Source organism: Chlorocebus sabaeus, chromosome 9 (genome assembly GCF_047675955.1).
Source record: "Chlorocebus sabaeus isolate Y175 chromosome 9, mChlSab1.0.hap1, whole genome shotgun sequence".
In the NCBI taxonomy this organism is placed as follows: domain Eukaryota; kingdom Metazoa; phylum Chordata; class Mammalia; order Primates; family Cercopithecidae; genus Chlorocebus; species Chlorocebus sabaeus.
The window spans coordinates 12,604,203-12,630,754 of record NC_132912.1 but is presented as its reverse complement, the minus strand read 5'-3'; the positions used below and the strand labels follow the sequence as shown (position 1 = coordinate 12,630,754).

At 44.7% G+C, this 26,552-nt stretch overlaps 1 protein-coding gene and 1 non-coding gene across 5 annotated transcripts in view; both read right to left on the bottom strand.

The window, feature by feature from the left end:
* The window catches only part of CAMK1D (calcium/calmodulin dependent protein kinase ID), a 490,514-nt gene that overhangs the window by 372,875 nt on the left and 91,087 nt on the right, over positions 1-26,552 (bottom strand). The gene's annotated exons all lie outside the window — the stretch shown is intronic.
* LOC119618861 (U6atac minor spliceosomal RNA) lies at positions 3,871-3,999 on the bottom strand. Its single transcript, XR_005235223.1, has one exon. It is a non-coding gene; the product is annotated as a U6atac minor spliceosomal RNA (small nuclear RNA).

The following is a 26,552-nucleotide window of genomic DNA, read 5'->3' as shown; positions in this document are numbered from 1 at the left end:
CCCTTTCAAGCAATTAAGCATTGGGAGGTCAGGAGTGCTGGCTCACACCTGTAATCCCAGCACTTTGGGAGGCTGAGGTGGGAGGATTACTTGAAGTCAGGAGTTCAAGCCAAGCCTGGGCAGCATAGTGGGACTCCATCTCTACAAAAATTAAAAGTAAAATAGGTTGGGTGTGGAGGCTCACACCTGTAATCTCAGCACATTGGGAGGCCAAGGTGGGTGGATCATGAGGTCAGGAGTTCGAGACCAGCATGGTCAACAAAGTGAGATCCCATCTCTACTAAAACTACAAAAAATTAGCCAGGCATGGTATCAGGCGCCTGTAGTCCCAGCTACTCAGGAGGCTGAGGCAGGAGAATCGCTTGAGGCAGGAGGGAGGAGGAGGCTGCAGTGAGCTGAGACGGCACTATTGTATTCCAGCCAGGGTGACAGCGTGAGACTCCATTTCAAAAAAATAAATAAAATCAAATAAAATAAGCTGGGCATGGCAGTGCACACCTGTAGTCCCAACTACTCAGCAGGCTGAGGCAGGAGGATCGCTTGAGCCCAGGAGTTCAAGGCTGCAGGGAGCTATGATCTCACCACTGCACTCCAGCCTGGGCAAGAAAGTGGGACCCCATCTCTTCAAAAAAAGAGAACAGAGAAATAGGAAATACAACAACAAGCTTCCATTACCACATTTTTGTGCATTTCCTAGAATGAGAGAGGATGTCTGCAACTCCTGGAGCTTTTCCTTAATATACCATAGAGTGGAATTGATCATGATTAGGAAATGAGAATCTGTATGACTTTGCATTTTTTTTTCACCCTGAAAACAAATCTGATTTCTGGTGTTTTCAAAACTAGATCACAGATCTAGCAATGCTTGTGAACATGCTGGTTCCATGTCAGATGGAGCTATAGTCTGCACTGGTTGTCAGGAGAAGCCCAGACTCCCAAATCTGGCTGCCCAGTCTGTGTTATTTTTCCTTCCTTCTCTGAGCAAAACTTAACTCTTGCTGTTGCAGACCTACAGATGCTGGAAGCAGTAACATTGCCTTTCCCCACGGCTTTGATCTATGTTCCTCATTATTTCTCAGGTTTCACCAACATTTAATTGAACCCAAAGAGACAGAGAAAAATCTCTCTTGCAAACTAATCATTTCATCGTAAAAACTTCTTTAAATAACCACATTAATCTTTCATCGAATTCAGAAACTATGACAGATAACTCTGCCAATAAAAAGACCAGGAAGAGGAAATATAAATAAATAAACACGAAAGAAATATGTTTCAAATATCTACATTATCTACTGTGGAGCTATCGCCCTGGGATTCTCAATGACTGTCATGAAGACATATGGAATATGAGGGCTATGTGATTTATCTGAGTCTATGCGTGGGTTTTTTTCAATTTTCTGTAGCTAATATATCACACTAAAGAGGAATTTTTTTAAACTACTCCCGAATAGAAAAAAAGATAGACTCGTCACAGTAATGTCTCATCACCTAATAATCTATGGTTATAGTCACAAATCATTTAGATAACATTAACCCCAGAAAAACCTGACTATTGGGAAAGCAAACTATCGTGGTCAAATCCATTTTTTATGTATTCAACTAAATTCTACTTTTCCACCAACATAGTAGCAGACTGGGGCACAGTCACCTGCCATAACGTGATTTTTTTTTCTTTATTTGAAACTTACCTGAAATGATAATTATATTACGACAAAATGTAATCCTGGCCGGGCACCATGGCTCACGCCTGTAATCCCAACATTTTGGGAGACCAAGGCAGGTGGATCACTTGAGGTCAGGAGTTTAAGGCCAGCCTGGCCAACATGGCGAAACCCTGTCTCTACTAAAAATACAAAAACTAGCCAGGCGTGGTGGCGCATCCCTGTAATCCCAGCTACTCAGGAGGCTGAAGCAGGAGAATTGCTTGAACCCAGGAGGCGGAGGTTGCAGTGAGCCAAGATCATACCACCGCACTACAGCCTGGGCAACAGAGCGAGATTTCGTCTCAAAAAAAAAAAGGAAAGAAACTTATCAGAAGTGATAATGATATGATGATAAAATGTAATCCTGACTGCTGTAGTAAAAGATTAAATGTAAGATTTTACACTACTTTATTATCTAGTTGCAAATATTGTTCATAGGGCCAAGTGCAGTGACTCACACATGTAATCCTGACACTTTAGGAGGCTGAGGCAGGAGGATGGCTTGAGGCCAGGAGTTCAAGAGACTAGCCTGGGCAACAGAGTGAGACCCATTTCTACAAAAAATATTAATAATAACAGTAAAATTAGTTGGGCATGACAGCACACACCTTTTGTTCCAGCTACTTGGGAGGCTGAGGTGGGAGGATCACTTGAGGCCAGGAGGTAGAGGCTGCAGTGAGCTATGATAGTGCTACTGCACTCCAGCTTGGGTGACAGAGCAAGACCCTGTCTTTAAAAATAAAATTTAAAAAATACTGTTTGCAAATGCATGATGAACACACAGGAATATGTACCAGCAATGAACATCCCCTCTGTCCTCAGCATGGACTCCTCTCGCCTTCCTCTCTAGGTCCTGCCGCATGAGCCTTCTCTTCCTCACTAGTCACCTTTTTGTCATGTGTTTGCCTCCTCAAGAATGCCAGTTCCAGGAAAGCTTGGACCTTCATGCTTCCGTTGACAGCTGTATCCTCGGCATGTGAAACAGCAGACGGTGCACGGGAGAGGCTCAGTGTGCATTTGCTGATTGATTGAATGAATGAATGAATGCACTGACTTTGCTTCTGAGCTAAGAAATACAGTCAACCACCCTCGCTCTCCACCACGTGCTCTTGGTCTCGTTCAAAGTCAAAGGCATTCCCTGCCTGATTCACTTTTGCTGGTTGCTGACTTGCTTTTCTACACGATGCAAAGGTCAACACAATCCATCAAAAGACCCATGCAAAGGAGGCATTCCGACACCTATTCCCAATCACTCCCTCGCCCTGTGCCTCAGACAGAAGAGCTATTATAACTTGTTTATCCTTCTAGTGTTCCTTCATGCAAATATAAGTACATTCACATACATACGTTCATATGCCCATCTTTCTTTCTTTTTTTTTTTTTTTTTTTGAGATGGAATCTTGCTCTGTCGCCAGGTTGGACTGCAGTGGCACAATCTCAGCTCACTGCAACCTCCGCCACCTCCGCAAGCAATTCTCCTGCCTCAGCCTCACAAGTAGCTGGGACGACAGGCTCCTGCCACCACACCCAGCTAATTTTTGTATTTTTAGTAGAGACGGGGTTTCACCATGTTGGCCAGGATGGTCTCAATCTCTTGACCTTATAATCTGCCCGTCTCAGCCTCCCAATGTGCTGGGATTACAGGCATGAGCCACCACGCCTGGCCAGAAACACAGATTTTTATCATTCTCTTTAACAGCTGTATAGCGTTCCACTGTAGATACACACCATCATCCCTTTAACCAGTCCCTTATTGACCGATGGCCACTTGGCGGCTTCTAACACTCTGGTGTTACAAAGCTTCAATGATAAGTGTGAGCAAATGTCATTTCACCACATGTGCGGGTGTATCTGCGGTAAAGATTCCCAGAAACAGGACTGCGGGGTCGAAGGGCAAATGCATCCGTAATGTTAGTTCATGGCACCAGATTCCCCTCCTGTAGGGTTGTTCAAAAATACTGCTGGGTGCTATAAAGAGGTAGTGAATTTTTTTTTTTTTTTTTTTTTTTTTTTTTTGAGACAGAGTCTCACTCTGTCGCCCAGGCTGGAGTGCAGTGATGTGATCATAGCTCACTGCAGCCTTGACCTCCTGGGCTCAAGCGATCTTCCCGCCTCAACCTGGGACCACAGGCACGTGCCGCCACGCCTGGCTAAGATTTAAATTTCTGTAGAGACAGGCCCTCACCATGGTGGACTGAGTGATACTTTAAATGTGTATGTGTGGTATAGGTCCTGAGAACGTTTTCCATTCTTGTCATGAGGACTGTTAACCTATTTCTTTACTTTCATAAAACACAGGCCCTTTTAAAATTTAAATCAATGCGGCATCCCCCAGTGGTGGTCTGAGTTCACCTTCCCTATTAAACTTGCATCCAACAATTCTCTTCGGCTAACAGGTTTCCCCTCTAGCAACCTATTGGAAGAAAACAGCCCCTCTCAAAGAGACTTGAAAGCCTAGTTAATATGGGTGGAATTAAATTTTTATAAGAGCATTCAGGAATTCTAAATCAGCAGCAAATATTTTTCTCATCACAAGACACACAATGACATGGAAATAAAACGTAAATGAATATTTTAAAACTTTATTCATTCCAATTCAGGGGATCCCCAAACTGAGTTTATATGCCTGGAGTTTTAGTAATTCATGACTTTTTCACAGTGAGAATCTATAATTAGAACATGGTGCCTATCTGCAGAAGCGATAAAGGGTTCTTTCCCACCCAAGCTTCTGGAGAGGCACGAGGAAACAACACACTTTCACACGAGAATCTCAGATTTCAGGAAACTGACCTTCAGACTTGGAACATTGATTATAGGCGGGGTGCACCAAAGCAACGATCTGCTTTTCTACTGGCACGGACTGGCTAAACACAAGTCATACGAGACTAAATTCACTCCTTTAATATGGTTTTGTGTAACTCCTTCCAGTTACTTTAAAATCATTTGGCACGGAGAGCATGATATTCTCCATGTGCTAGTTGCTGTAAATGTCAACTCCAAGGACAGTCAGTTACCCTAATCAATAACTCATACTCCATCTACCAAAGACATGGACAAGAATGTTTTCAGCTGTTTTCTTCATATTGTCCCAAACTGAAAACAACCAAATGTCCATCAACTATAGAAAGGAACCTAAACTTTATACGATGGAATTACAGAGCAATGGGGAAAAATGAACAACTGTTACATGCAACAACATGAATCAATGTCATAAAGCATAAGTGCAATTCCATGTCTATGGAATTTAAAAGCAGACAAAACTAGTCTAAGGTGACAACCATCAGAAAAGGGATTACCAGGCTGGACACGGTGGCTCACACCTGTAATCCCAACACTTTGGAAGGCCAAGGCAAGTGAACTGCTTAAGCCCAGTAGTTCGACACCAGCCTGGGCAACATGGCAAAACCCTTGTCTCTACAAAAAAATACAAAAATTAGCCGGGTGTGGTGGTGCACACCTGTAGTCTCAGCTACTTCGGACGCTGAGGCAGGAGGATCACTTGAGCCCGGGAGGTCAAGGCTGCAGTGATCCCTGGTCATGTCACTGCACTCCAGCCCGAGCAACAGAGCAAGACCTGCTATCCTTACATGGGATTCCTAAAAAGGTCCAGCCATTGGTTTGGGAAATTTCTGGCTGCCTGAGGCTTCTCCTAGGGTAAGAGAATCATGGTTTTGGAATACTGGAAAATCTGCCTGGAGGGAAGCTTTTATCCAAAGTGGCACTCAGAGCACATAGGAAGGCACAGAGCAGGGACTCCTGATGACAGAACCACCACCCGGACTGTACTCGGCCAGCTGGCCTGCTCACACATTTCCTGAATAAGGGGTCTTAGATGAATTTGGTCTGAAACTTGCTTGCATTATAACCTGGCAATGAGAATGTAGAAGAAAGCTAACTGTCATTCACCTAAAATTTTACCTACTAAAAAACCTGAGCGTGGACAGCCAATCTGACTTAGTTCCATTCTCCAGACGTTTGCAGATCATTAGATGAATGGCAACATAGCGCAGGCACAGTGGCTCACACCTGTAATCCCAGCACTTTTCGGGGCTGAGGCAGGAGGATCACTTGAGTCCAGGAGTTCAAGACCAGCCCAGGCAACACAGCGAGACTCCATCTCTACAAAAAAATTTAAAAATCTGCCAGGCATGGAGGCGCATGCCTATAGTCCCAGCTACTTGGGAGGCTAAGGCACGAGGATCGGTTGAGCCCAGGAATCTGAGGCTGCACTGAGCTATGACTGTGCCATGGCACTCTTCACTCAGGTGACAAAGTAAAGCCTTGTCTCTAAAAAAAAATTAAAATTCGGCCAGGCACGGTGGCTCGTACCTGTAATCCCAGCACTTTGGGAGGCCAAGGCGGATGGATCACGAGGTCAAGAGATTGAGACCATCCTGGCCAACACAGTAAAGCCCCGTCTCTACTAAAAATACAAAAAATTAGCCAGGAATGGTGGCACGGGCCTGTAGTCCCAGCTACTCGTGAGGCTGAGGCAGGGTAATCGCTTGAACCCTGGAGGCGAAGGTTGCAGTGAGCTGAGATCGCACCACTGCACTCCAGCCTGGGTGACAGAGCAAGACTTCGTCTCAAAAAAAAAAAAAAAATTAAATTCAAAAAAAGCATGGCAACCTGCAGTCTACATAACATAGTGAGAATTTTCCTTATAAATGAAATGAAGAAAGGAGCTAGAAGCAAGAAAAACTGGACTGATAAACAACAGCACAGCAAGACCCAACCAGGGGGAGGGTTCCAACAGCCCCCACAGAGCTCTGCTTCTGGCCCCTTCCTCTTCAGCATTTTTACCGGTGACTTGTAGAGAGAGAGAGGATATGATCATAATGTCTGTGGACAACCCAAAATTAAACCAAACTCAGAATTCTAAAAGATCTTGACAGGCTGATAGAATGAGCTGGATCTCACAAGATTGTGCACAAAAATTAACAGCTCAGAACCAGACAGCCAAGGCTCCATGATAAAACATGTATCATCGTTGTTACATTTAAAACTTTAGGGGGTTTGGGCTGGGCTCCGTGGCTCATGCCTGTAATCCCAGCACTTTGGGAGGCCAAGGCAGGCGGATCACGAGGTTAGGAGATTGAGACCATCCTGGCTAACACAGTGAAACCTCGTCTCTACTAAAAATACAAAAAGTTAGCCCGGCGTGGTGGCGGGCGCCTGTAGTCCCACCAGGAGACTTGGGGCAGGAGAATGGCATGAACCCAGGAGACGGAGCCTGCAGTGAGCCAAGATCGTGCCACTGCACTACAGCCTGGGCTACAGTGCGAGACTCCGTCTCAAAAAATCAGTAAATAAAATAAAATAACAAACTTTAGGGGTTTTGGATGACTAGCAGTTCAGGTAAGTCCATGTAAGTCACAACTGTGTTGTGGTTGCCAAAAATGCAATGCCTGTGTTATATTTCAACAAATAGTTTCCTTTTAAAAATGTAATGCGAACATATTTGTACACTGATGTTCCTAGCAGCATGATTCACAATAACCAAAAGGTTACTTCCAGAGTCCGTGCAGAGGAATGGGTAAGCAAAATATGTTCTAGCCTTACAATGGAGTATTATTTGGCCTTAAAAAGGAAAAAAATTCTGGCCAGGCACAGTGGCTTACACCTAAAATCATTACTAGCACTTTGGAAGGCTGAGGTGGGTGGATCACAAGGTCAGGAGTTTGAGACCAGCCTGGCCAACATGGTAAAACACCGATTCTACTAAAAAATACAAAAATTAGCCAGGCGTGGTGGCGGGCACCTGTAATCCCAGCTATTCAGGAGGCTGAAGCAGGAGAAGCACTTGAACCTGGGAGGTGGAGGTTGCAGTGAGCCGAGATTACACCACTGCACTCCAGCCTGGGCAACAGAGCAAAACTCCGTTTTTTTTTTTTAAAAAAAAAAAAAAAAAAAAAGGAAGAAAATTCTGACTTATGCTTCAAACTGGATGGACCCTGAGGACTGAGTGAAATAAGCCAGTCATAAAAAGGCAAATATTGAGGAATTCACTTCAACAAGATGCCTAGAGCAGTCCAATTCATAGACAGAGAAAGTAGAATGGGGCTGGCCATAGACTGGGAGGAGAGAGGATGAGGAGTTGCTGTTGAATGAGGGCGGAGTCTCGTTTGGGAAGATGAAGAAGTTCTGGAGACGGATGGTGGCGACGGCTGCACAACAATGTGAATACACTTCATGCCACGGAACTGTATGCTTACAAACTGTCAAAACGGGCCAGGCACGGTGGCTCACACCAGCACTTTGAGAGGCAGAGGCGGGTGAATCACCTGAGGACAGGAGTTCGAGACCATCCTCACCAATATGGTGAAACCCCGTCTCTACTAAAAATACAAAAATTAGCGAGGCAGAGTGGTGCATACCTGCAATCCCAGCTACTCGGGAGGCTTAGGCAGGAGAATTGTTTGAACCCAGGAGGCAGAGGTTGCAGCGAGCTGAGACTGCGTCACTGCACTTCAGCCTGGGCGACAGAGCGAGACTCCATCTCAAAAAAAAAAAGGCAAAATGATCATATTTACATTAATACACGTTACCATAACACGTATTAATATATGTACCATAACATGTATTTATACATATAAGTAACACATATACAAATAAATAATGTATAAATATTTATACACTACAAATAATTATACTGTATTGTATACAATATTGTATATTTATACAATTATTTATAATTGTATAAGAGAGCCAAGATTGCGCCACTGCACTCCAGCCTGGGCAACAGAGCGAAACTCCGTTTAAAAAAAAAAAAAAGGAAGAAAATTTTGACTTATGCTTCAAACTGGATGGACCCTGAGGACTGAGTGAAATAAGCCAGTCATAAAAAGGCAAATATTGATGAATATACAAATAATTATACTGTATTGTATACAATATTGTATATTTATACAATTATTTATAATGTATAAATATTTATCCAGTCCACATAATGTTCTGAGAAATTTCCTTATGATTTCCTTGTAAATGAAAGGAAGGAAGGGGCTAGATGCGAGAGAAACTGGCCACTGTATATTTATACAATATAAATTAATACAAATAATTGTATAAATACTGTAAATTCAGTTTACAATAATACATATTACCATTTTTTTAAGAACCCAAAATATGCAATGCAATCATCTGCTCCATTAATGTGAGCAAAGGTCACTGTCGGCTTCCATACTCTGCTCTCAGAACATACCTGAAAAGAGTGTGAAAACAGGCCTACCTGACTCCCTGCTCCACGAGCCTCTCCTCCTTCCCTCTCGCGTGGGCTTTGTCTCTGAACCGGGATGGTTCCTCTCCCTCAGTGAAGGGACTACTGGCCACTTGGAAAAGGAGGAGGCTCCCAGCACATGTGCTGCTGCGGGGCGCCAATATCTCTGTTGCTCCGGTTCCCGGGATCCCAGGGGTCGAAGGTCCATCGGCCAGAGGAGCCCCCGGGACACTCAGAACATGGGCATCCCCCATGGAATCTTCCAGAAGCCTTAGCTCCCTGCCCCACTTCCTCTCTGACCCACTCTCCAACACACACACACAAACACACAACCATCCTCAAGTCTCTGCCTCCCAGCGCAACAAAGGACCGGTATATTCATGCACTCTACAAATACTCAGAGTTTGAGAGAAACTGTAAAATAAATTCTTTAAAAGATTTACCAGTTCAAGAAATGCGTATCATGTATATGAATGATAATATCTATTAAGTGCCACTATTATCAGAATTTATATCATTTCTCTCACCCCCTCTAAATAAATTAGTCTGTGAAGCTGAGACAGGAAAAGAGCTGCCCCGGGTGGAAATCCACAAGTGGGACCAGGGTGCTGGGTCCCTGGGGATACCAGGTCCCAAGAAGAAGGCAAGAATGAAGAGGGAACGGGTATTCCACATTTCCAGTGTCTACAGTGGAATCTCCCAAGGCGTCCTACCTCTTCCTCCTCCCAAGGCAGGAGAAAGGACTTACCTAGCTGGCCAGGAGGGAATGGAGGGTACCAGGCCAGCTCCTTCTCCCTCCTTTCTCTTGGGAATCTGCTGGAAGCCCACAGACTACTTCTCTCCTCTCGGCCAAGGGAGGAGCCTTCAGGGGGCTAAGCGGACTGCTTCTGAGGTTGAGAGTGAGGAAGCCCTTTATTAAAACGTGCCCCAGTCCTCCAATGGAACGTTTATCAGGAATGAATTTAACATTGGGATCTCCATCTGCCTAGCCCCTCAGCCCTACTTCTCAATGGGTTCAGAGCTCACGTGGGAAAGAACGGTTCTCCTCACTCCCCCGCCCATGGCTGACACACCCAGCACCACGCCTCTCACGTGGCGGGCAGGTTTGGGTTGGAAGTCTTCAAAGCTGGTTCTCACAGTGGGAGCCTGCACGAGGCGCAGGACATGCCAGTGGCTTATAACCTCTGGGGCCAGCAGCACCTGATAGCCACCAGGCAGTCAGGGCATGACTTTTTCATTCTTCTCTTATTCTGGAACAATGGGAGTTTCCTTAGACAGGTAACCCAATAGACCCAGCATTTAGCCTCCTTGAAGAAAACACCAGAGTCTCAAATAACAAAACAAAACTAAATCCAAAGGGCCGTCCAAGTCCTCACTGTAACTCCAAATGGCATTCGGAACATTTATGCAGACTAGAAAATACAAGACCCAAAACCTGCTGGGCCTCCTTCTCTCTGGCCAGTACGCAAGTCATCCAACCACTGTCCATGCGTGATCTGTCCAATCTACAGGCCAAGCCCAGCTGGAGACACCACCAACCCATCCCTATTTATTCTCTCAACCAAATAATTTCCAGATTTCCATTTCACCTTGCTAGAGAGCCATGTTTATGTCTCTAAAGCTTTACTCCCTCTTTAAGAACAAGAAATTAACAAAATCACAACAGCACTTCCTAATGGTATTAAACACAAAACTGTCATGCTTATAGAAACCTGAGAGCTCATGTAGTTAGTTCCACCTCCTCATTCCCCAGAGGAAGTGACTGTGAAGCTATAAACTCAGTATATAACCCAACTGTAACTGGGAAAACTGGGATATAAACTGGATATTAGAGGATACTAAGAAATTAGTATTAATTGTATTAGTGGTGATAATGCTATTTTAATTACATAGGGAAACTTCCTTCTCCTTCCTTTCTTCTTTCCCTTTTTCCTTCCCTCCTTCCTTCTTTCTCTCTCTCCCCACCCTCCCTTCCTTCCTTCTTTCTTTCCTTCCTTGGGTGAAGGAACAGAGATTCACACTACTGTTAGTATGGGTGTAACGTCAAGATGTCTCCAATTTACTTTTTTTTATATACACGTGTCTTTTTTTTTTGAGATGGAGTCTCGCTCTGTCACCCAGGCTGGAGTACAGTGGTGTAATCTCGGCTCACTGCAAGCTCCGCCTCACAAGTCAAGCGATTCTCCCACCTCAGCCTCCCAATTAGCTGGGATTACAGGCACCTGCCACCACGCCCAAGTAATTTTTATATTTTTAGTAGAGTTGGGGTTTCGCCATGTTGACCAGGCTAGTCTCAAATTCCTGACCTCCAGTGATCCACCCACCCAGGCCTCCCAAAGTGCTGGGATTATAGGTGTGGGCCACCATGCCCGGCCAACATGTATCTTTTTTCAAGCTTTATTGAGGTATGACTGACAAATAAAAATGGTATATATTTAGGGTATACAGCACATTTTGATATATGTATACACCGTGAAATGATCACCACGATCAAGCTAATTAACATACCGATCACCTGCCATCATCACCCCTTGTGTGCGTGTGATGATGGCACTTAAGATCTACTCTCTTAGCAAATATCTTCACTTTTCTTTAATGGAGTGAGTTATAATATATAAACAGCTGGCCTGACCTAGGGTATACACAGCTGGTTAGTGGACGAGCTGGTGAACAGCAAGGGTGGTTCTTGCCAAGGCTGTTTTCAAAGTGCTGTATTCTCAACACGGGAGCAGCTACACAAGACGCCCTTCAGACAGCCACACGGGCCCTGCCCACTCAGCTTGAGGAGGTTCTACATGCTCCCAATGACAATGGCAGACAAACCATACTTCAGTGAAAGAGTAACTGGCTAGGTTGGCTTCTTTGTCTGACCTTAATGGCCAAATACTCATGTAACATTGGCCCACGTAACATTTGCTCTGAGTTTCAAAGATCACACCAGTGCACCAAGGAACTCGAATCTTTGATTGCATAGTAACATGACATAATAGAATCTGGATATAATCATGCAATAACAATCATGAACCGCTTGCTGTGTACCAGGGACTATTCTAAGCATTAACAAGAATGATCTCAGTAAATCACAACATCCAATGAGATTATCATCTCCATCACATTGATGAAGTAACCAGAGCACAGAGAAGGTAAGAAACCCACCAAAACCACAGAGCCCTACACAACAGTCAGCATTTTGGATGACTCAGCCATACATGCCCCTGTGATCACACTCCATTTCCGGATAGTCACATTTCATGTTTTTCACTGGGAGGAATGGTCCAGGGATAATTTCTTCTCATTCCTGTCTTTAAAAATAGTACAAAAGGATAAAAACAAAAAGCAAAAGAGAAAAATAAAATCTGCCCTGGAGGTTAAAACAACATATCTGATGTCAAAAAAAATTTTTTCACTTTGTTTTTCTCAACAAAAATTCAAATCACTCAAGTACTGCTTGACTGTCTTCTCCACACAAACCTAGGCAAGAAGTCCATAGTATCCTCTACACAAACCTAGGCAAGAAGTCCATAGTATCCTCTACACAAACCTAGGCAAGAAGTCCAGACGGCTCTACAGTTTCTCCTCCAGAGGACTCCGTGGGCCTGGCATGGTGGCCCATACCTGTAATCTCAGCACTTTGGGAGGCTGAGGCAGGAGGATCACTTGAGGCCAGGAGTTCAAGATCAGCCTGGAAAATATAGAGAAACAAAAAAATAATAATAATAAAAATAAAAATAAGTAAAACTAAAAATATTTTTTAAAAAATAATAAGTAAAAAAGGCCAGGCACGGTGATTCACATCTATAATCCCAACACTTTGGGAGGCCAAGGCAGGAGGATCACTTGAGGTCAGGAGTTTGAGACTAGCCTGACCAACATGGTGAAACCCCGTCTCTATTAAAAATAGAAAAAAATTAGCCAGGTGTAGTGGCGCACACCTGTAATCCCAACTACTTGGGAAGTTGAGGCAGGAGAATTACCTGAATCCAGAGGCAGACGTTGCAGTGAGCCGAGATCATGCCACTGCACTCCAGCCTGGGCAACAAGAGCGAAACTCCATCTCAAAAAATAATAATAATAAAAATAAGTTAAAAAATAAGTTAGCCAAGCACTGTGGTACACACCTGTAGTCCTTGTTACTCAGGAGGCTGAGGCAGGGGGATCGCTTGAGCCCAAGAGTTCAAGACTACAGTGAGTCACAAAATTAACTTAAAAATTATTTTTTTTTTTAAATAGGATCTCACTCCGTCACCAAGGCTGGAATGCAGTGGTACAATCTTGGCTTACTGCAGCCCCAACCTCTCAGGCTCAAGCAATCCTCCCACCTATCTCACTCTTTTGAGTAGCTGGGACCCCAGGTGTGCACAACTACACTCAGCTAATTTTTTAATTTTTTGTAGAGACAGGGTCTTGCTATGTAGCCCAGGCTGTTCTCAAACTCTTAGCCTCAAGCCATCTTTCCATCTCAGCTTCCCAAAGTGCTGGGATTACAGGCGTGAGGTACCACGCCTAGCCCTAAAAATTAAACATTTTAAAAAAGGAAAAAACTATCCGAAGGCTGCCCAGTAGCCAGCAGAGGCCTCTCATCATGATATGTCAGAAAGTTACCAGTTACTCCCTTTAAGGACGCTAGGCGAGTTTCTGCAGAAAGAGTGACACGGGAAATAAATCGTAGTTGGCCTTCCAGTACCTTTGCTAACTTCTCCAGTATTGATAATGACTTTGAACTAAGCTTTATAATTTAATTACTTCTTGAAACTGGTGCCTTCTGAAGCTAACATGAGATACAGACCATTCTGCAGAAGAATATACTCAGTAAAAAAAGACAGAGAGAGAGAGAGAGAGAGAGACGCAGTGGAAAAAACTTAGACCCAAAGAACCAATCCCAGAAAAGAAGACGTTCTCTTAACCCATCCTAGAAATGCCGAAATGTCTTAGGATAAATTGGGGAAGCTGCCAGTTGGGACATTCCCTAGTTCTATTCCAAAATCCCTTCCCTACATGTAGTCCAATTTAAGGTATCTCATGTAATCTTGGAAAAGGTCAAAGAATTCTCAAAGGAAGTCAACATCCAACTAAGATACAGCACACAGTATCTGACAGCAGGGAAGGAAGGGGAGACTCAAACCAGCACAAGGACAGAGAGTTCTAACTCCAAAGGGCTCACTGGCATAGAGGTTGCTGTAAAGTCTCCAACTGCAAAAAGAGAAAGGATTTATATCATGGCTACTATCCATACTTTAAAAACATCTGAGCTTCCTCAAATACTAGTGTCAGAGGCATTGGAACCAGATCAACTCCATCTTGAGTAGGGGCTGGGTAAAATGAGGCTGAGACCTACTGGACTGCATTCCCAGACACTTAAGGCATGCTAAGTCACAGGATGAGACAGGAGGTCGGCACAAGAAACAGGTCATAAAGACCTTGTTGATAAAAGAGGTTGCAGTAAAGACGCGGCCAAAACCCACTAAAACCAAGATGGCGACGAGAGTGACCTCCTGTTCTCACTGCTACACTCCCATCAGCGTCATGACAATTTACAGATGCCAAGGCCACGTCAGGAAGTTACCCTACATGCTCTAAAAAGGGGAGGCATGAATAATCCACCCCTTGTTTAGCATATCATCAAGAAATAACCATAAAAGTGGGAAACCAGCAGCCCTCGTGGCTGCTCTGTCTATGGAGTAGCCATTCTTGATTCCTTTACTTTCTTAATCAACTTGCTTTCACTTTACTCTATGGACTTGCCCTGAATTCTTTCTTGCACAAGACCCAAGAACTGTCTCTTGGGGTCTGGATCATGACTCCTTTTCTGTAACACTAGCAGGCTGAAGGATGAAGTAATAATTGAGGCAAAGAGACTACATTTCATATCTGCAAAAGAAATGAACAGTACTATCTGCAAATAACAGGTGCCTCTTACACAGAATACCTTTATTTCCCTCACTGGGAACTTTTCATTCTTTTTCAAAATTTGTTATTGTTAAAATTAGCATTTGACATTCACAAAAAACAACAACAACAACAACAGAAAAAAAAAAAAAAAACGCCAACAACATGTCTATATCTGCTATTATGACCTCACCATTCATTCACCTCTGAACTGACTTTCAAAACATCGTTAACTTCAGCCCAGCAAACAACAGTCAGGCACAAAGATAAGGAAGACAATTAAATGTTATACTAACAATAAAAACAAATGAGTAATATAATTATCTGCAGTTGTCAGGGTATGGTTTATGACTTTTACGTTAAAAGGACTTTTTCTTTTTATTCTTACAGACAGTACAAAGCAATGATTACCATGGCTAAAGGCAAGTCAGTGGGTGGGGAAAACGGCCTTGGGAAAGTTTCCAGGCTAAAAAAGCATGTTAACAGTACTTGATGGTGATATTTTGAATACTCAAAGAAAAGTCTGTCTACTCTGCAGCCCAGTCTGTAAGGGCAATGCCAACATTGAAACCAGCCAAGGAACAAGAGCAAACGGGCCAATGGCCTGTCTTCAGGCGAAAGGAAGCCAAAACAAAATGGCAGAACCAAAGCTAAGTCTAACTAAATTCTACCCATTCTCCAAGGTAAGGTTTCATTTCAGAACTCTCACAAGAACTCCAATCAGTGTAAACTAAAAATAAAATTCTAAACCCCCCCAACTGACTGAATGGAGGACCTTCCTCTGGGCCAAGGGGATTCCAAAGTCAACCTGAAAGACTAGCGCAGGGCATGACGGGAAGGGAGGATCAGACACGCCTCATTCTACCCTCCACCCTTTGGAATTCAGGCACCACTGGCCAGCATGCATTAACATTAAAACAGAAATCTTAAGACTAAGAAAACAGATACTTTGTAGCAATAAGATACCAAATTCCAGCCTGTCTCTAGTATAGCATCAAGTGACAGATAGCAGGTGCTGAAAGAAATCAAAGTATTTTACCCCAACATACATTTCTTTGACATGTTTTGAAACGACCCTGCGAAGCTGTCTCTTGTGGGGAAAATCTACATTCTGTAGCGAATCCCATCTCCTTTCCACATCTTTTCCTGTTCCAGGAGAGATCTAACTAAGAGTCTGGCACCTTTACTGTCTAATCTCTCTGAAGCCTGTTACCTGGAGGCTTCATCTACATAACAAAAACTTTGGTCTTCACAATCCCTTATCTCAACCCAGACGTTCCTTTCTATGGATTCCACATCTTTAGATAATAACTTAACTCTTTCAACCAACTGCTAATCAGAAAATCTTTGAATGCACCTGCATTCAAAATCTATTCCAAAATCCCTTTCTTTGAATGCAACTGCATTCAAAGATTTTGGAAATCCCTGCTTCAAGTTGTTCTGGCTTTCTAGACCAAACCAATGTACACCTTAAATATGATATTGATTGATGTCTGCCTCTAACTTCTGTCCCTCTAAAATGTATAAAACCAAGCTGCACCCCAACCACCTTGGGCACATGTTCACAGGACGTCCTGGGGCTGTGTCACAGGCTTTGGTCATTCATATTTGACTTAGAAGAAACCTCCTTAAATATTTTATAGAGTTTGACTCTTTTCATCGACATCAGCATATACTCCTCCTCAAAGCCTCAGAGGCCAAGGAAACGGAGGTTTCCATGGTGGTTCTTAAGTCGGAATGTCAGAGGCATGTGAACCAGAGCAACTCCATCTTGAATAGGAACTGCGTAAAATAAGGCTGAGATCTACTGGGCTGCATTCCCAGATGGTTAAGGCATTCCAAGTCACAGAATGAGACAGGAGATCGGCACAAAACACAGGTCATAATGACCCTGCTGATAAAACAGGGTGAGTAAAGAAGCTGGCCGGCCACACCCCACCAAAACCAAGATGGTGATGAGAATGACCTCTGGTTGTCCTCACTACTACACTTCTGCCAGCGCCATGACAGTATACAAATGCCATGGTAATGACAGGAAGTTACCCTATGTAGTCTAAAAAGGGGAGGCATGAATAATCCATCCCTTGTTTAGCATATCATCCAGAAATAACCATAAAAATGGGAAACCAGGCTGGGCACTGTGGCTCACGCTTATAATCCCAGAACTTTGGGAGGCCAAGGTGGCTGGATCACCTGAGGTCAAGAGCTTGAGACCAGCCTGGCCAACATGGTGAAACTTTGTCTCTACTAAAAATACAAAAATTAGCCAGGCGTGGTGGTAGGCGCCTATAATCCCAGCTACTCGGGAGGCTGAGGCAGGAGAATCGCTTGAACCCAGGGACGTGATGGTAGGCGCCTATAATCCCAGCTACTCGGGAGGCTGAGGCAGGAGAATCGCTTGAACCCACGGAGGTGATGGTAGGCGCCTATAATCCCAGCTACTCGGGGGGCTGAGGCAGGAGAATCGCTTGAACCCAGGGAGCGGAGGATGCAGTGAGCCAAGATCATGGCACTTTACTCCAGCCTGGGCAAAAGAGCAAGACTCTGTCTCAAAAAAAAAAAAAAAAAAAAAAAAAGAAACCAGCAGCCCTCAGGGCTGCTCTGTCTATGGAATAGCCATTCTTTGATTCCTTTACTTTCTGAAGAAACTTGCTTTCACTTTATAAACTCGCCCTGAATTCTTTCTTGCGTGAGATCCAAGAACCTTCTCCTGGGGTCTGGATCAGGATCTCTTTCCTGTAACAGGACTATATGAGCACAACACATGGTTCGTGCCTTCCTGAAGGTCATTACGACACTCACTACATTGCAACTACAAGCTTCTATCCTTGTTTCCGTCCCCTTCTGTGTCATCACAGAAATCCTCAGAATGGAGGCAACATGGGTAAGCCCTCTCTGTTTGACCATGGTGCCTGGTGTAGAGTGAGCACCCATCAAGTCTGTTCCATGAATACTGAATACATTTTACAAACAGGCAAACCCCGACATCTGCGGTACAGAAACATCTTTCCTACTCAAGTCACAATTTCGTTGCTGAGGCTTCACGTCTTTGAATCTGTTTTCCAGAGTTCTTAGATATATGGATAAATATATTTCCGAGAGCTCAGTGTTTTCGCTACTGCTGTGAGTTCATATGTAGAAGGAATAAAGAAAATGGCTCAAAATTGAAGGGAAACATTAGAAAGCACAGAAATAGTGAGAGAAGAGAAGTAGAAAAGTAAAAGAAATGAGAAGACAAGATAAAATGGGAAGAAAGCAAAGAGATACCAGACTTTGGCCTGAAATCTGCCATCACACTGCTGTCTCCAGTCATGGTTAAAATTTGGACATTTCCAAATATACTCACATCTAGCATGCTTCTCCCTACAAATGAAATGGATGAAGTCAGTTTTCACGTTTCCTAAAATGCTCAACAATGGTTACAAGTTCCTTTCTGATCTTTTCCTTCTTAGGAGAGAAGAAAAAAACACTCCACATAAAACCTTTCAGAACCTAAAGCGCGACATCAGCAGGATGACTTTGGACTCAGGAAAAGTCTAGAAAGTCTTTTAGGCTGAGATGAATTTTTAAGGTTTGGGGTGACAAAAAACTAAAAACAGTGCCCATGTATATAGAAGGGCTTTGCAAGTCTATCTGAAATGAAACATTCACAGAATAAAAGTCCATTCCCATATAACGTCTACGAGAAATCAAAGTTTTAAGAAAAATAAGTTACTAAGACAGACTGCCTTCATGTGCCCTTGAGCCTACAGTTTACATTTTATTGAGTTTGGTCCATTTGAATTCTCTAATAAGACTTGAAGAATTATTACTGCCGCATTTTATACCATCAAAGAGATTCTCTTTTGTAACTTGAAAAATAAAGTACACATTTCCTTTTTTCCCCCACATTTTTATGCAAGAAAATTTATTTTATACAACTTCCAATCCATTCTGTGTCCTAGAATTGACGGAAACTGACTATAATCAAGTGCTTCTCAGTTTATCTGGGGGTTTTAGTTGTCATCTTGGAGTATAGAATAGAATATAAAAAGAAAAGGTAAGTTTAGCCTTGCCTTGGGGGTCGGCGAAGAGTTTGGCTTTTAACTTTTTTTTTTTTTCTTTTTTTTGAGACAGAGTCTCATTCTGTTGCCCAGGCTGGAGTGCAGTGGCACAATCTCGGCTCACTGCAACTTCCACCTCCTGGGTTGAAGTGATTCTTGTTCCTCGGCCTCCCAAGTAGCTGGGATTACAGGCATGTGCCACCACACCCAGATAATTTTTTTTTTTTTTAGTAGAGACAGGGTTTCACCATGCTGGCCAGGCTGGTCTCGAACTCCTGGCCTCCAGTGATCCACCCGCCTCAGCCTCCCAAAGTGCTGGGATTACAGGTGTGAGGACTTTTTTTTTTTTTTTAAAACAAAATAAACACATTAAAAATTTATTTAAAGGCCAAGCACAGTGGCTTATACCTATAGTCCCAGTACTGTGGAAGGCCAAAGTGCTTGGATCACTTGAACCCAGGAGTTCAAGACCAGCCTGGACAAGATGGTGAAAACCCATCTCTAAAAATATACAAAAATTAGCCAGGCATGTGGCATGTGCCTATAGTCCCAGCTACCTGGGAGGCTGAGGCAGGAGGATCATTTCAGCCCAAGAGATGGGAGGCTGCAATGAGCCAAGGTCGCACCACTGCACTCCAGCCCGGGTGACACGGTGTGAGACTCTGTCTCCAAAAGAAAACAAAAATTAACATAAGTCATATGTGACATGAGAGCCTTCAGAAATGAAGCCCAAACAACCCAGGAAAAACTGTCTATTTTTATGGACTGTCACACTGAAGTATGATTGGAGGACGAAAGGGTATCATTTAATGGTAATAAACTAGGAGAAACTCAGCAAGGCCTGCTTTTTCAAACTCTTCTTGGCCTCTGGCAACAGGGCAGAACCCCACTGGAATGAGGGTCTTATAAACAACTTTCAGGCAGACCAGAGAATTATTTTCGGCCCACTTCAGGGGAAAAGGGTGAGAGAAGGTTAGAGGGTGACCTTCCTGCTTCTACAGTTTCCTCCATTTCCTTCAGCCTGAAATCGTCAGTATGCCAAGATGCCGTATTTTCAGGTAGCATTTCCTGCATCCCATCATATATACAGATCATTTTCGATTATGAAGCCTACAGGACAGAAACCATGTTTTATCACCTGTGTGTTTTGCAAGGCCTAAGCACTGCACCTGGCATACGCAGCAACTCATATACTTTATTGAGGTATAATTTATCTGCAATAAACTGCATTCGTTTAAAATGTGCCGTTGAGTTCAACTTTTGTCACACCAAATTAAACAAAAAAATAGGTATCTGGCCAGGCGCGGTGGCTCACACCTGGAATCCCAGCACTTTGGGAGGCCGAGGTGGGTGGATCATGTGAGGTCAGGAGTTTGACACCAGCCTGGCCAACGTGGTGAAACCCCATCTCTATTAAAAGTACAAAATTAGCCAGCTGTGGTGGCGTCCACCTGTAGCCCCAGCTACTCAGGAGGCTGAGGCAGGAGAATTGCCTCCTGCCTCCCGGAGGAGGAGGCTGTAGTGAGCCAAGATCATGCCACTGCACTCCAGCCTGGGTGACAAAGGGAGACTCCGTTTCAAAAAAAAAAAAAAAAATCCCAAAAGACTAACATACAGTAGGAATGGCAGGAAAAAGACCTACTGTTTCATAATCATGTCATAATTCAAGTAAGACTTTTATGAGGAGTTTCAAGGAAATGAATCCCAGGCCAAACCCACATCTGCCTTTTCTGACTTAGAGAATCTGCTGCTAGAAAGTAAGACAAGTGATAGGGTTTGGCTGTGTCCCCACCCAAATCTCACCTTGAATTACAGTTCCCATAATTCCCACATGTTATGAGAGGGACCCAGTGGGAGATCACTGAATCTCGGGGCAGTTTCCCCTATACTATTCTCGTGGTAGTGAGGAGGTCTCTTCCGAGATCTGATGGTTTGATAAGGGGTTTCCCTTTTCACCTGGTTCTCATTCTCTCTCTTGCCTGCCACCATATAAGATGTGCCTTTCGCCTTCCACCACGATGGAGAGGCCTCCCCAGCCACATGGAACTGTAAGTCCGTTAAACCTCTTTTTCTTTACAAATTACCCAGTCTCGGGTATGTCTGTATCAGCAGTGTGAAAACGGACTAATACAACAACTCTAGGCCACTAACGTCTTTCCCATTTTATTTAGAAAAACAAAATCTCCTCAGATTGTCTTATATCAAAGACACAGCAGAATGAACAATTAAGTCCTCAATCCCTCTCTCAGGATTCCAGGGACGGTGAATTCAACTGCAAAGCATTCAGTAGTGCGGCTCTGCAACCAGGACCCCTCACCGATATGCACACTGACGACACTACCTACAGCAGGGAGGGGGACTGGTGAGAGCAAACCCCACTGCTGTTACCACAGCCAAGCCCTAAAATGCAGGCAAACAATAACATGCACATCCTCTCAGTCATGCCCATTTAAACTCGGTCGCTCACTAAACAGCGATAACGCTCCCTGAAAAAAATAAAGGGACATACACACACACAGGGTAATTTTGAAAAACATGTGGCTCTCCCTGTCTGGCCTCCAGTCAATAAGTGCCTCCATAGATGACAGCTTTCGATAAATATTAAACCATAACAAACAACCACTCGGGGCTCTGAGACATACGCAGCCTTTTCACCCACAGAAAGCACCTGTCAAGAATGACTTCGAATACGAGTTATGAAAAAGAAAAATAATGTTAGTCTGTGGTACACAAGGCAAAGTCCTCGGACAGCCTGCGCAATGGAACTTGGGATAATAGGCCCTGGTAGACGCAGACAATAGTGCCTGACGTCTGTCCTACCCTGGCGACAGTCTCCCACACGTGACGGGCATATGACTCTGTTTTAATAAACAAGAGGGGAAGAGACAGGAAAGAGCCCGCACCAGAAAGCTGAGGTTTGGGGAAAATTCCATAGAAAGCAAAAAATCAATTAGAAATATTAAGTATTTCTTAAAAAATTAAAGTAACACGGTGCTGTCCAAGGATGCAGTTTATATTTAACGTCCAAAGGCAGGTTTGCTGTTACTGTTATTTCACTAAAATCAAGACCATTAACTCTGTGGTAGAATGGAGCGAGGCAGGAAAGAAAAACAAAGGCTTCCTCTAAGGAGAAATAAGTTATTGCATCTCTACCGCAATGTCTCAACCTTCAAAAGTCATGGTGAGAATTCTAAGTCTCAAGTCATTCCTAGCGCAACAGCAAAAAGGTACAGCCACCACTCCTGAGTAACCGATCAGCAGTCGTTGCAAATTTCATTAAAATGTTCCATTCCCAAACCAGTGAAACAACATATAAAAACGGTCCCAGTAAAGACAAGAATGTGACCTCAAAAAAAATGTTTTTAAAGAAAGATACGTCCAAGAATTTAACTGATGGAATACCCAGTGCTTCAAAGACATGGTTTTCTTAGAAGCTTCTTAAGAAACAAAGTGAATGAATGTCATGGGGGATTATACCTTTTTCATCTTCCCAATTCAGCGGGGACCATAACCACATAAATAATTCCATCAGGACAGGGGAAGCAAAGTATCAGAGATGGAAAAAAAAAAAAAGACAGCAAGAGTGGCTTCACATGTGGTCCTTCTCCAAGGAGGTCAGCGATGTAGTGGTCAAAGACAAAAGGAAAAGCTCCCAAGCTCAAGGTGAAGGATCCATGACTTCAGGCACCTGAAATGCGCTTTGCTAAGCCTGGTCCATCGTGGAGTGTGCAGAAAAGAGCACGTGCTTCGAAAGACCCCCTCACAAGGTTGGCCCTTGGCTGGCACCTGAGAACCTGGATTTCAGGAGGGTTCCCACCATCCTAAAGAGCAATTCACTGCACCTAAACAGTTTATGCAAGCAAAGTGGTTTTTGCCGAACATCTGCTTTCCTTCTGAGATTCTGGAATTTGGGTCTGTGCTAGGCAGCAGGTGGCCATGTGACCAGCTCTCAGTAAGAACCCTAACGAGAAGCTGATGTGAATATGTACTGCAGGATTCCAAGTACATGGCATTCTAGAAAAGGCAAAATACGGAGGCAGGAAAACAGTCAGTGATTGCCAGGGGTTGGAGACAGGGAGGGGAAAATATGCAGAAGAGGGAGAATTTTTAGGGCAGTGAAACTACTCTGTACGATACGATCATGGTGGATCCACATCATTATCTCTTTGTCCAAATCCACAGAATGTACAACACCAAGAGTGAGCCCTAATGGAAACCACGGGCTCAGGGCAATCGTGACGTGTGATTGCGGGTTCATCAGCTGTAACCAAATGCCCCATTGTGGTGAGGGATGTTGATAGCAGGCGAGCCTGTGCATGTGTGGGGGACAGCGAGTATAGAAGAAGTCTCCGTATCTTCCATTCCGTTTTGCTATGAACCTAAAAATGCTTTAAAAAGTAAGGTCTGGACCGGGTGCGGTGGCTCACGCCTGTAATCCCAACACTTTGGGAGGTCAAGGCAGGCAGATCACCTAAGGACGGGAGTTTGAGACCAGCCTGGTCAACGTGGTGAAACCCCGTCTCTACTAAGAAAATACAAAAAATTAGCCGGGCATGGTAGCAGACGCCTGTAATCCCAGCTACTTGGGAAACTGAGGCAGGAGAATCTCTTGAACCCAGGAGGCGGAGGCTGCAGTGAGCTGAGATTGTGCCACTGCACTCCAGCTTGGGTGACAAAGCGAGACTCTGTATAAAGTCTGTTTAAGGAAAAAAAAAAAAAAAATCTGGCTGCTGAGTCTAACAAGGTTCCCTGGTAGATGCCATTTCACACATGTCACCACCACTCCTTGCTGATTGAATTAAGCTTGCCCTGTATGCCCACCCCCCAGGGAGAGGACGCTGGGAAGTTTGTGCCCACCTGACCTATGCCCTGCTCCTGGAGCCTCTCCCCTGTGCCGCATTTGTTCTGTGTCCTTTCGCTGTGATAAATCTTAGCCATGACTATGACCATAGGCTGAGAGTTGTGAGTCCGTGGAGCGAATCATCAAACCTGGGGGTGGTCTTGGGGACGCATGGGCACTTAATACGTGTATTGTGACTAATCAACTAAGCTCTAAAAATACCAAAGATCCTGTCACACTCAGATCACCCATTGGTCTCAGGGATCCTGTGTCCTCATGCCAGCATGCCCACACAGATGCCGCCGTGGGGTTCTGCTGCCCAGACAGCTTCCTCCATGAGGGCTGAGATGGGCTAACGACAGCACTCGAGCTAATGAGACCAGAATGTCAGGCATCCCACCAGGTAGGGAAACCTCTGCCCCCAAAGGCTTTACCATCACCTCCTCGCCACCAGGGAACATAAAACCCCACAGAAGTCAAAAGTTGTCCTTTCTTTCAAAACACAAAGTCAGCAAGCCTCAGTAAAATCCAGAATGAAGCCTCTGATCGGCTTCCTAGATTGCCTTCGAGGGTCACTGCTCTTCATTCTCCTTGGATAAGTCTTCATCCAGCGAGGCTGAGGGATGTCCCTGAGAAGGGGCGTGTGGCTTCCACTGATTGTGAGGAGGAGGCACTCCACAAACCCTTAGGTCCACAGCAGACTCTAGACTCTATCAACAGGATGCCCAGGCTGGCCCAGGGAACCAGAGCAAACCCCTGGGCACATGTGAGGCGTGTACTTGGAAGAGGAAGACCAAGGAACCAGAGTGGCTTTCAGGCCAAGGACAGGCTCGAGTCACAGATGACACGGGAGCCCGGGCAGCCATCGGCACTCAGTCTCCCACCCCTAGAAGCAAACCTTCCTTCCTGAGCCGTGTAGCACACAGGTACAGCCCTCTCAGGCTGTTCACCTGCAATCATGCAATCACAGCTCAGAACTGGACAGCCTAAGACTCAGCCCCAACTGTCCCCACCTCCCCATTCTGCTCATCTACAGACAAGCATGGAGCCTCAGCAAGCTCTAGCATCTCATCCCTTCTTAACCTACTCTGTAAAGCAGCATGCAGGGATGGACTCACTCGTGCATTGAGCACTGATTTATGGCGGCCAGGAGGCAGCACGAATACAGGACAATGTCAGAAGGGTTTGGAGCAGCATTCAAAGAGCTCACCACTGAGTTCTAAAACTGCATTCCCTGTCACCCCTGAAAACACCCCCAGCCACAGGCGACCTACATCCCTCATCTGTTAAAAAACGCAAACAAAAGAGGTCTTGTTGGGATCCTGGCAGGCATTAAAGGGTAGGAGAGTGGAAAGCAGCAGAAAAGCCTGGAGATGACCACTAAGCCATCCTCCAGCCTGCTGGGCACAGAGCAGGTCTCACCTCCTGACTCAGAGCTGCCAACAGACAGGCTGCTTGGGAGTGGAAGGGGCGAGCAGTCACAGGACGCCCGCCGGAGTTACCTGGAGGTAACAGGAACTCCAGCCTGTTGCACAAAAGTGAGCACCTACAGGAGGCCCTTCCAAAACAAGCAGAGAAGTGCAATCGACAGAAATAAGGTGCTGAGCAGGTGAGGTAAGAAAACCACGGAAGAAGCAGATAATAACCTGGAGTTAGGCTCGGAATATGGAAACCTAGGGCAGATCCATCAGTGTTAGTGGGGCTTCTTGTTTGGGGACTGCAATCCGCCTCCTACTACCCACCCCCTTTTTTTTTTTTCTTTCTTTTTTTTTTTTTTTTTTTCGAGACAGAGTTTCCCTCCTCACCCATGCTGGAGTTCAATGGCAAAATCTCAGCTCACTGCAACCTCTGCCTCCCAGGTTCAAGCAATTCTCCTGCCTCAGTCTCCCAAGTAGCTGGGATTACAGGCACCCGCCACCACACCTAGCTAATTTTTGCATTTTTAGTAGGGACAGTGTTTCACCATGTTGGTCAGGCTGGTCTCAAACTCCTGACTTCAGGTGATCCACCCACCTCAGCCTCCCGAAGTGCTGGGATTTCCAGTGCGAGCCACTGCGCTCAGACTTCCCCCCCATCCTGACTCCCCCTGGGCTGCTTTCTCAAGGATAACTCTCCTGCAGGGAGGTCAGGGTCACGCCCCAGGGCCAGCCTTTTCTAGACGGACGATTCCTGCATCCTTCAAGTCTCAGAACACCCAGCACAGACTGAAAGCGATCAAGGGGTCCGGGCTACCACTCAGCAACGTTACCCGGTGAACGTCAGATGGGTATTTACACACCGTTCAGAGTATTATTTAACGGATTTGAAAAAACAGCACAAGGACATTTTTCACTTTACAATTAGGGAAAGAGATTTGCTAATTTAGGTCCTTAAATCCTTAGAATCTTTAAGCAGTCACTTGCTGGATGTCATTATCCCTAAAGCCACCAGCTAATGCTAGGCCAGTAATGAGAGAGCTCACAGCTCGCGCAAACAACGGCTGGGCTATATGAGCCTGGAGCCAAGCCAACCTCACAATTCTGCCTAGATCCAGCCCCGTTCCTGGTCACTAGGGTAGTGGGCATCTCGTGGGCACCCGTGACCAAGGCTCAGCGCCAGACCCCTTGTACACAGGATCTGGAAGTTTCAAACGCCGAAGGGCACTCATTCGCAGAGGAGATTCGGAAGGCCAAGCAGCTTGCCTGGGGTCACAAGTCAGGGGCATGTCTGACTCCAAACCCCAAACACTCTATGTCATCATCCTGTACTCAGACACAATTTAGAAATATACCAACAGACTTTTTTTTTTTTTTTAATTTGGAAGAGAAAAATCTTAGGACTAGTTACTCAAGGTAAGAAAGCAATAGGAAAGGAAGGGAGCTCTT